At 45.3% G+C, this 9128-nt stretch overlaps 1 pseudogene; it reads right to left on the minus strand.

Annotated features, from left to right (window-relative positions):
• Positions 1-4239: 4239 nt before the first annotated feature.
• On the minus strand, positions 4240-6942 carry LOC139262502 (ferritin heavy chain B-like; annotated as a pseudogene).
• Between the last annotated feature and the right edge of the window lie 2186 nt (positions 6943-9128).

The raw sequence follows: 9128 nt of genomic DNA on the forward strand, positions 1-9128 counted from the left end.
TCGACATCCCCTTGATGAGTGCCCACCCCCACACCTCCAACACAGACCTGTTCCATTGTTCAAAGTGTTTCCAAAGAATGAGCTGCGTCTGGCTGATCTCTCTTGAGCTTCTCTTGGTTTGTAGTTGATTGTTCGCATTGTGGGTTGATGAGGTGTGAACGGCCGTTACTGTGGCCCTTGATTGCTTCTGCCTGCTGTCGAGAGCTGTTCTCCCGGTTTTGTCTGTGTGTGTGGATAGCAGCTTGTTTAGTGATGTGAAATTCTTGTTCCGATATTTCGTTATCTGCATTGTAAATCAACCTCGTTTCTTCTTCCCCTACCAAGAATGTCTGTGCAACCAGTGCTACTGCCTCTAAGGTCAGGGTCTTGGTCTCTATGAGCTTTCGGAGTATGCCTGCGTGGCCGATTCCTTCAATGAAAAAGTCTCTCAGCATTTCTCTCCTCAGTTCATCAGAGAACTCACATAAACTAGCCAACCTCCAAAGTTCCGCCACGAAGTCGGGTATGCTCTGGCCCACACAGCGTCTCTAGTTGTAGAACCTGTGTCTGGCCATGTGTAGGCTGCTCGCTGGCTTCAGGTGGTCTCTTAACAGTGTGCTCAATTCTTCAAACGACTTGCTTGCTGGTTTCTCGGGTGCCAACAGATCCTTCATTAAAGCAGATGTTTTCGAGCCACAGCTGGTCAAGAGATGGGCTCTTCTCTTGTCTGCCTTATTGTCGCCTAACCAGTCTTTGGTTACAAAGCTTTGCTGGAGCCTTTCTATAAAGTCCTCCCAATTGTCTCCCGCATTGTGCTTTTCATCTGATCCGTTGTTCGCCATTCTGTGGATTCTGTAATCCCGTAACTCGTCCCCACTGTAAAGTCCTGTCCCCTCAGTACAGATTCACATGAGGCATGTAGTGAAGTCAAGGTCACTCTGGACCTGCACCTTTATTTCACAGCTCTGGCATGCTGCACTTGTCTGAGACCTGTCCTTATATACCTGTCTCTTGCAAGTGCACCCCTGGTGGTAAGGTATGCTGGTGGTTACAGGTCATATCTTATTACAGTCATGTATGGCATGTTAGGATACAGTTATATATAATAAAGTAAGATACATGACAATGCCCAAGAAAATCAGGTTTGACCAAGATCACAACCTATTTCTCAGCAGAAGTCGTTCTTGTTTAATGCAAGGTCACATGTCATTGATCTGAAAATGTGCTCAGTTATTTAAAGGAAGAAAAGGAACTGCAGGGGCTGGAAATCTGAAAGAAAAACAGAAAATGCTGGAAATACTCAACAGGTCAGTCAGCATCTATGGAGAGAGAAACAGAGTTAACGCTTCAGGTCGATGACATTTTGTCGGAACTGGAAAAAGTTAGAGATGTAACAGGATTTTAAGCAAGTGCAGAAAGAGGGAAAGGGGTGGGGGAGGGGAGGAAAAAACAAAAGGGAAGGTTTGTGATAGGGTGGAAGGCCGGAGTGATTAAATGACAAAAGGTATGAAAGTACAAAGCAAAAGCAGATGGCAATGGGAAAAGTAAAGGAACAAAAGTTGGGTCTAGAAGAGATGTAAATGGGTGCAGCAGGATCATCAACAGCCACCAGCTGAAAAAGATAGGAACAGAGGTTTTGGTCTGAAATTGTTGAACTCGATGCTGAGTCCAGAAGACTATAACGTGCCTAATAGAAAGCTGAGGAGCTTATGTTGAGCTTTGTTGGAACAGAGTAAGAGGCCGATAACAGACAGGTCAGACTGGGAAGGGAACGGAGAATTAAAGTGACAGGCGACCGGAATTTGCAGACTGAACAGAGGTGTTTTGCAAAGCGGTCACCCAATCTGCATTTGGTCTCCCCAATGCCTACTCTCAACAAGGGCAGATATCGAAGACGAGGTCCAACGCACCTTCAGTGCAGTCTTCGATTGCCTGAGGAAGAGAGTGTTTCAAGACCAGGACCTCAGACCCAGCACCAAGCTCATTGTCTACAGAGCAGTGGTAATAACCGCCCTTCTATATGGCTCAGAGACATGGACTGTGTACAGCAGGCATCTCAAAAGACTGGAGAAGCACCACCAATGTTGAATGCGCAAGATTCTGCAAATCCATTGGCAGGATAGGCACACCAACATCAGTGTCCTCACTCAGGCCAACATCCCCAGCATCGAAGCATTGACCACACTTGATCAGCTCCGCTGGACGGACCACATCGTCCGTATGTCTGACATGAGACTCCCAAAACACTTGGAGCTCCTACACGGCAAGTGAGCCGCAGGTGGGCACAAGAAATGCTTCAAAGCCTCCTTGAAAAGTATATCATCCTCATTGCCACCTGCTAATCCCTGGCCCAAGACCACACAAAGTGGAGGAAACACATCATGAAGGCGCTGAACACCTAAATTCTCTTGCTGAGAGCATGCTGAAGCCAATCATCGACAGCGGAAGGAGCGCACAGCAACCCACCCTCCCGTTCCACCACACCACCATCTGCCCCACCTGTGACAGAGAATTTACACATCACGTTGAACTCTTCAGTCACCAGAGAACTCATTTTGAGTGTGGAAGCAAGTCATCCTCGACTCCGAGGGACTGTCTAAGAAGAAAAGAGGATTTGGTCTCCCCGATGTAGCAGAGACCGCATCGTGAGTGTAAAGTGCTGTCCCCTCAGCACAGATTCACACGAGGCATGTAGTGAAGTCAAGGTCACTCTGGACCTGCACCTTTATTTCACAGCTCTGGAATGCTGCACTTGCCTGAGACCTGTCCTTATATACCTGTCTCTTGCAAGTGCACCCCTGGTGGTAAGGTATGTTGGTGGTTACAGGTCATATATTATCGTCATGTATAGCATGTTATAATAGTTATATATAATAATGTAAGATACATGACATCGAGTAGCGAAAACAGTATACTAAATTGCAAGGAGTACAATTAATTCGCTGTTTGAACTGGAAGGAGTGTTTGGTGCTCTGAACAGTGGGAAGAGAGGAGTTAAAAGGACAGGTGTTGCATCTCCTGCACTTTCATGGGAATGTACTATGGGAAAGGAAGGGGGTCTTTTGGGTGATTGAGGACCAGAGTCACGGCTGCGCAAGTCACTTCACAATGCTGAAAGGGGAGGGAAAGGGAAGATGTGTTAGCGAGTAGGATTGCTCGAGGTGGCAGAAAAGGCAGAGGATGATTCATTGAATGTGGACGCTCGTGGTCGGGAAGGTGAGGACAAGGGGAACTGCATCGTGGATCTGCGAGTGAGGGAAACTGGCAGTCCTTCCATAACTTATTCATGTGAGCATTGATCATGTTGCCAAGTTATTCTATCATGATCGGAGCAGGAAGAGAAGCTGTCCCAGAACGACCACACGAGGGTATCCACACTAACCAATGAAGCTGTGACAGCAAGCTGATACCAATTATTGCTTTCCCTCCTCATCCAATTGTTGTCCCCGGGGTTCAATGCACTGACACTGCTGCTCTGCTGACAAAGCTTAACAGGAAGTCTACAGCAGCAGTGGTGAGTTCAGTTCCTGAACAACCTACAATAATAACTGAACAGGATCTGTAGCAACTCCTGCAGACAAACTGCTATTTCCAGGGCCAATGCACTTATTAAATAGGATGCAAATCCAGGACTTTTTCTTCACTGATCTGAAATGGTGAGCCTGAGTGGGAAATGTTGCTGGTGTTTAACACATGTTGCAGCAACTTTTATTTTGTTGTATGGAGTTATCAGTTATGTAATAGCAGAGAGAATGTTCATGAGTGGGAACAGGTATTTTTAATCCGCTGACTAGATACCACGCTCTGCCATTCCCTCTCTGAACCTATTTAAGACACTCCTTAAAATTTACCTGTGACCATGCTTTATCCCTCAGTCAATATCTTGTGTGGCTGTTCATGGTCTGAATGCACCCTCATCCATTTCACACCCTGCAACAAGTATCTGAATATGCAACTCAAACCCCAGTGGAAAAACAAATTTCATACGACTAAAACCCATAACATTGTTGCACAACTCAGTGTGATTCTTGTCTGATGTCAGTCATGTTATTTTTAATTTAACAACCACTCAAACAAACAAGGAGACAAAACCCAGTCCAATGTTGAACAGTTTATTTACAGTTATGTTACATTTCACCAAGAGCCTCGGTCTCACAGATCTTTGTCCAACATTGCAAGCCTTCATTCCCTACAGAACAGGTATCCCAGTTATTATACATACAAGTACTAAACACAATAAGCTTGATCCCATCAGACAGTTTAATCACTCTCCCCCAGGGTGTGCTTGTCAAACAGGTACTCTCCCAGGCCATTCTCAGGGGCTCCCAGTCTCTTCAGGTTGGTGATGTGATCTCCAAGCTTCTTGATCATCTTCACTTGTTCATCCAAGTAGTGGGTCTCCAGGAAGTCACACAACTGAAAGAGGGAAACTAGTTATGTCCAGCAGCAGATATCAAGGAATGTCAGCTTCCCCTTCAGAGTTTGGATTTTAATCCTTTGAACTGGAGGATAGTCAAGTGGTGCAATTGAGATTGATGGAATTACTGCATCATTAGATTAAACATGCTGCACAACAGGTGCTCAGATCCTGGGATCACTGGGACACATTTACTCGTCACTGTCCACGATAGGCCAACTTCCCCTGACCCTTCGCAAACAAAAAGCTATTAGGCATGGAGATCTTATAAGTCGGCGCCAAAACAGCAAGGTTCCACAACCTACAACTGAGCCAAAAGCCCACATTAAATCATTAAGAACTTACATGAGGGTCTGTCCTCTCAGTGGAGTGTTTGTGCAGATCCAGCAGACTCTGGTTCACATTCTTCTCCATCTGCAACGCTCTCTGCATCCCCTCCAGATCATTGCGCCACTCATCCTGCTCTGGTTTCTGGAAAAAAAGTTCAAACATTGTTTAATCTGTTGTAAGTGCAAACATTAGAAAGTATTGAAATTAGTGATGCAATCAAAAGTATACAGTAACATGAATCTATGTGTTAGCTTAACAGCAATTTTATATTCTAACAACCACTGGAATCATATTGGTCAAGTAAAAAGCATAGATGTATTTAAAGGGAAGCTAGGCAGGTGCATGGGGAGAAAGGAACAGAATGATATGCTGAGAAAGGGTTAGATAAAACAATATGGGAGGAGGCTCGCTGAAGTATAAACAGCAGCAAAGACCAGATGGCTCGAGTCCTGTAAATTGAAAATAATTGCTTTAGAATGTATTTGGAACATTCAGTCTAAGGGGAGCCGGACAGAAAGCTACTCTTTTATTGTATCCAACCTTGATGTCCGCCAAGATGATCCGTCCTCCGCCGATTCTGGAATTCCATCAGTTTCTCAGCATGCTCACGTTCCTCATGTGACTGCTCCTTGAAGAACTCAGCAAAGTGACGCAGGGCAACATCATCCCGGTCAAAGTAATAGGACTATGGGTGGGGGCTTCATAAGAGTAGTTTGGAATTATATTGCAGAATCATGTACAGTAATTCAACCTGAATATTTTGCTTTCTTTCAAGGGTGAACAATCACACTGAACTTTTAACACAATGAAAAACCACAGCACAGCATCAAAGCCTTGATTTTTACATGTGGACAGACGGGCGGGGGGGGGCGGGGGGTTTCGGGGGTGGGGGATGCCGGATGAAAATGAATGTACTCTAGATTTCCACCATCCTTGCAGGAACAATTACTTCCTGACTTCCCTCCTACATGGTCCAACTCATTTTAAGATGACATCCCCTCATTACAAAGGTAGAGAAAGACCCGCAGTGATTTAGAATGAGGATACAAATTCTGAATTCCATGCATGGAGTGCAGAATATTCCCCACATACACTTCAAGCTCAAAAGTTCCCAGGATATTCAGAATGGGCCCACTTTTGGACACGACGCACATCAATTTTATTTGGAGTAAGTTGATTTTTCTGACGCAAGTTAAAAACACCCGATTTTCCCCCAATAAACTTGCGAGTAATTTAGTGAGGTACATTTTTTTTTGCCCCCAAGTAGGGGGCAGTCCCAGACACTTCCACCAGTTTTGGCCATTTATGGCTCTTTGGCCAGCTAACATTTAAACCAAAATCGACTGAGGTCAGTGTATGTGGTCAGCTCTGAAAAACGTTGCAGGGAGTTAAGAAATCAGCGCAGGTAAGTAAGGACCTGCACCCAAGCACCAATTACAAATAAAAAGAAGTTAAAATAACTAAATAAAAATAAAGAATTCAGGTAAACAATTGAACAACAATTAAATATTTGAAGTAAATCCTAGCTTGGGCCGGGAAAGGTAGCGGGCCAGCCTGTACAGCAGGCCATTCGGCGTGGGATGGGGCAGCCGGCAAAGATGCATTGAAAAGCTTGGGGTGGGGCGTTTGGGAAGAGGAAAGGCTGGGGTGGGCAGCATCTCAGGTAGGGTTCTGCCAGCCTGGGCTGCACTCAGATGCGGGCGACCATTCGATCACTGCTGGGGGGGCAGGGCGGAAGATATCAGGGCCTGCTGACAGGACACACTGGCAGAACGTGGAGCATGCGTGCAGACTCCACTGCGCATGTGACAGCTGTCAGCAGTGTTTTCAGTGCAGAGCTGTAACTCAGCCCCCCCCCACTCCCCACTCCCCACTCCCTACTCCCCACTCCCCACTCCACCATGGACACTGCTCCAGGGCACCAAAGACACTCGGAAAAGGGGCCAAGATACCAAGTAAGTTTTTTGGTACCCTTTCCAGCTTATAAAGGGTCAGTGCACCAGAAATATGGGTTGGCCAAAATTGGGCCCAATAAGTGGACTGGATACAACACAATTTAATAAATTCACATTACACAGTCTCCATTGTGAATTAGTCTAAAATGCAAAACACACCATAGAGAGATAAACATAGGAGGAATAGAGCTCCATGTTGATCTGCTTGTTGACAGCATCCTCACAATCTTGCTGGTCATTCTGACATACTTGAAAAACCATCTTGATTCTTTTTCCCAAAACTAACGTTTGTTGAGATTTAACCAACCGCAAACTCCTGTATTTATACTGCTGGATAATCCAGGGTGTGGCAGGTTAGATGATAAGTGACATTCCTCATTACCCAATCAGGAGTTGCAGCCTCTCAGAGCACCAATCAACTAAAGGGAGGAGGGGAGCTGGACTCCCAGAGCCAGTCAGATCTTTAAAGAATGAGCATCATTGGCTGACAACTCAATGAGGATCTCAATTGTCCTAACTTTCCTCAAACACAGTTCAAATATTCAGAATCACAGGTTTAAAGGAATCCTCTACTCTTTAGGCTAATCAATTGGGAAAAAAATTAAACCATGTGTCCCCTTTATAAAGATGAATAAACAATAAGTTCCAAATATGACAAAACTAACAAGCACTTTTCAAATTATAATTTAGTTCCCTGTATCCACGCTGCACTCCAGTCCCTCTGGTGCCCACCGTTCATGGAAAGCCTCCAACATACCGGCAGACACCGCGTGCTCCCTCTCCAGGGACACCCAGGCACGGACATAGCCGCAGAAGATAGACAGGCAGACGGAGAGAACACCCCATCGACTGTCTCTGCCTGGACCAGTTAATGGCCACCTTGAAAGGTTCATTGAATCCTCTGTTGTTTGCGAGTTAGTGTCTTTTTAATAGTTCTGGATGGTTCTGTGAGTTGGTTATTTGCGGGTATCTGCGGATTTGCTGCAACATCCAACAGATCAGTGAGTGTGCAAAGCAACCAACAGTGGGTCAGATGAATTCAAAGTACTCATGATCAATATGTCAAACCCATATTCCAGATGCTCAGATACTCCATCACTTCCAAGTTTAGTGAGCACCTGTACACACATCAGTTAGAATGTGGAAGGGACCATAGGATGTTCAGTTCGTGTTTTTTATCATTACATTTTAGAAGCAATGAAATAGACTGCAGGCCAAAAAGGAAGACTTGCATTTATATAGCACCTTTCACAATCTCAGGCTGACCCTGACTGCTTCACAGCCAATGAAGTACCTTTTGAAGCACAGTGACTCTTGTAATGTAGAAAATATGGCAGACAATTTGCACGCAGCAAGGCCCCACAAACAGCAAGGTGAACATGACCACATTTTCTGTTCTCAGTAACATTGGTTGAGGAATAAATATTGGGCAGGTCACCGGGGATAACTCCCCTGCTCTTCTTCAAAGTATTGCTATGGGATCTGTTATGTCCAGCTCAGAGGGCAGTCAGGGCCACGGTTGAACATCTCATCTGAAAAACGACAACTCCGACAGAGCAGCACTCCCTCATGACTGCACTGTAGTGTCAGCCGAGATTCTGTGTTCACATCTCTGGAGTGGGGACTTGAGCCCACAACCTTCTCACTCAGAGACGAGAGTGCTACCCACTGAGTCCACCTGACTGATCCCCGAAACTAAAAGCTCTCAGTTACCCACTCTGCCAATAACTAACTCAATCATCTGTGAAATCTCCAATTTATCTGCCTCCGGTGATCGCATTCTCATCTCCCATGGAATAACATGTGTTAGAGCTGAGCGCAGAGAGAGGTTGGGAAATATGAAACAAGATTGATACAAACAGCAGGAGCTTGAGCCAAGTGCTGCACAGCAAGGGGAAGACAGGCTGAAGAGATGGAGAAAGCAGCCAGGTAACTGTAAAAGGAACTACTGGAGATTTGGTCTCATTGCTTTGAACTTCGTAACATGCCCAAGTTTGGATGTCACTGGCAAGGCCGACATTCATTGCCTATCCCTAGTTGCCCTGAGAAGGTGCTGGTGAGACTCCTTCTTTGAACCATGTTCAGGTACTCAATGGTTGAGAGACACCTTGCTCGGTCACTTCAGAGAACGTTTGTTGGAATTTTTTGAGGCTGTAACAAACAGGATGGATAAAGGGGAACCAGTGGATGTGGTGTATTTGGAATTCCAGAAGGTATTTGACAAGGTGTCACATAAAAGGTTATTGCACAAGATAAAAGTTCACAGGGTTGGAGGTAATATATTAGCATGGATAGAGGATTGGCTAACTAACAGAAAACAGAGAGTTGAGATAAATGGTTCATTCTCTGGTTGGCAATCAATAACTAGTGGGGTGTCGCAGTGATCTGTGCTGGGCCGCCAACTATTTACAATCTATATTAACGACTTGGAAGAAGGGACTGAGTGT

Source organism: Pristiophorus japonicus, chromosome 4, assembly GCF_044704955.1.
Source record: "Pristiophorus japonicus isolate sPriJap1 chromosome 4, sPriJap1.hap1, whole genome shotgun sequence".
Classification (NCBI taxonomy): domain Eukaryota; kingdom Metazoa; phylum Chordata; class Chondrichthyes; family Pristiophoridae; genus Pristiophorus; species Pristiophorus japonicus.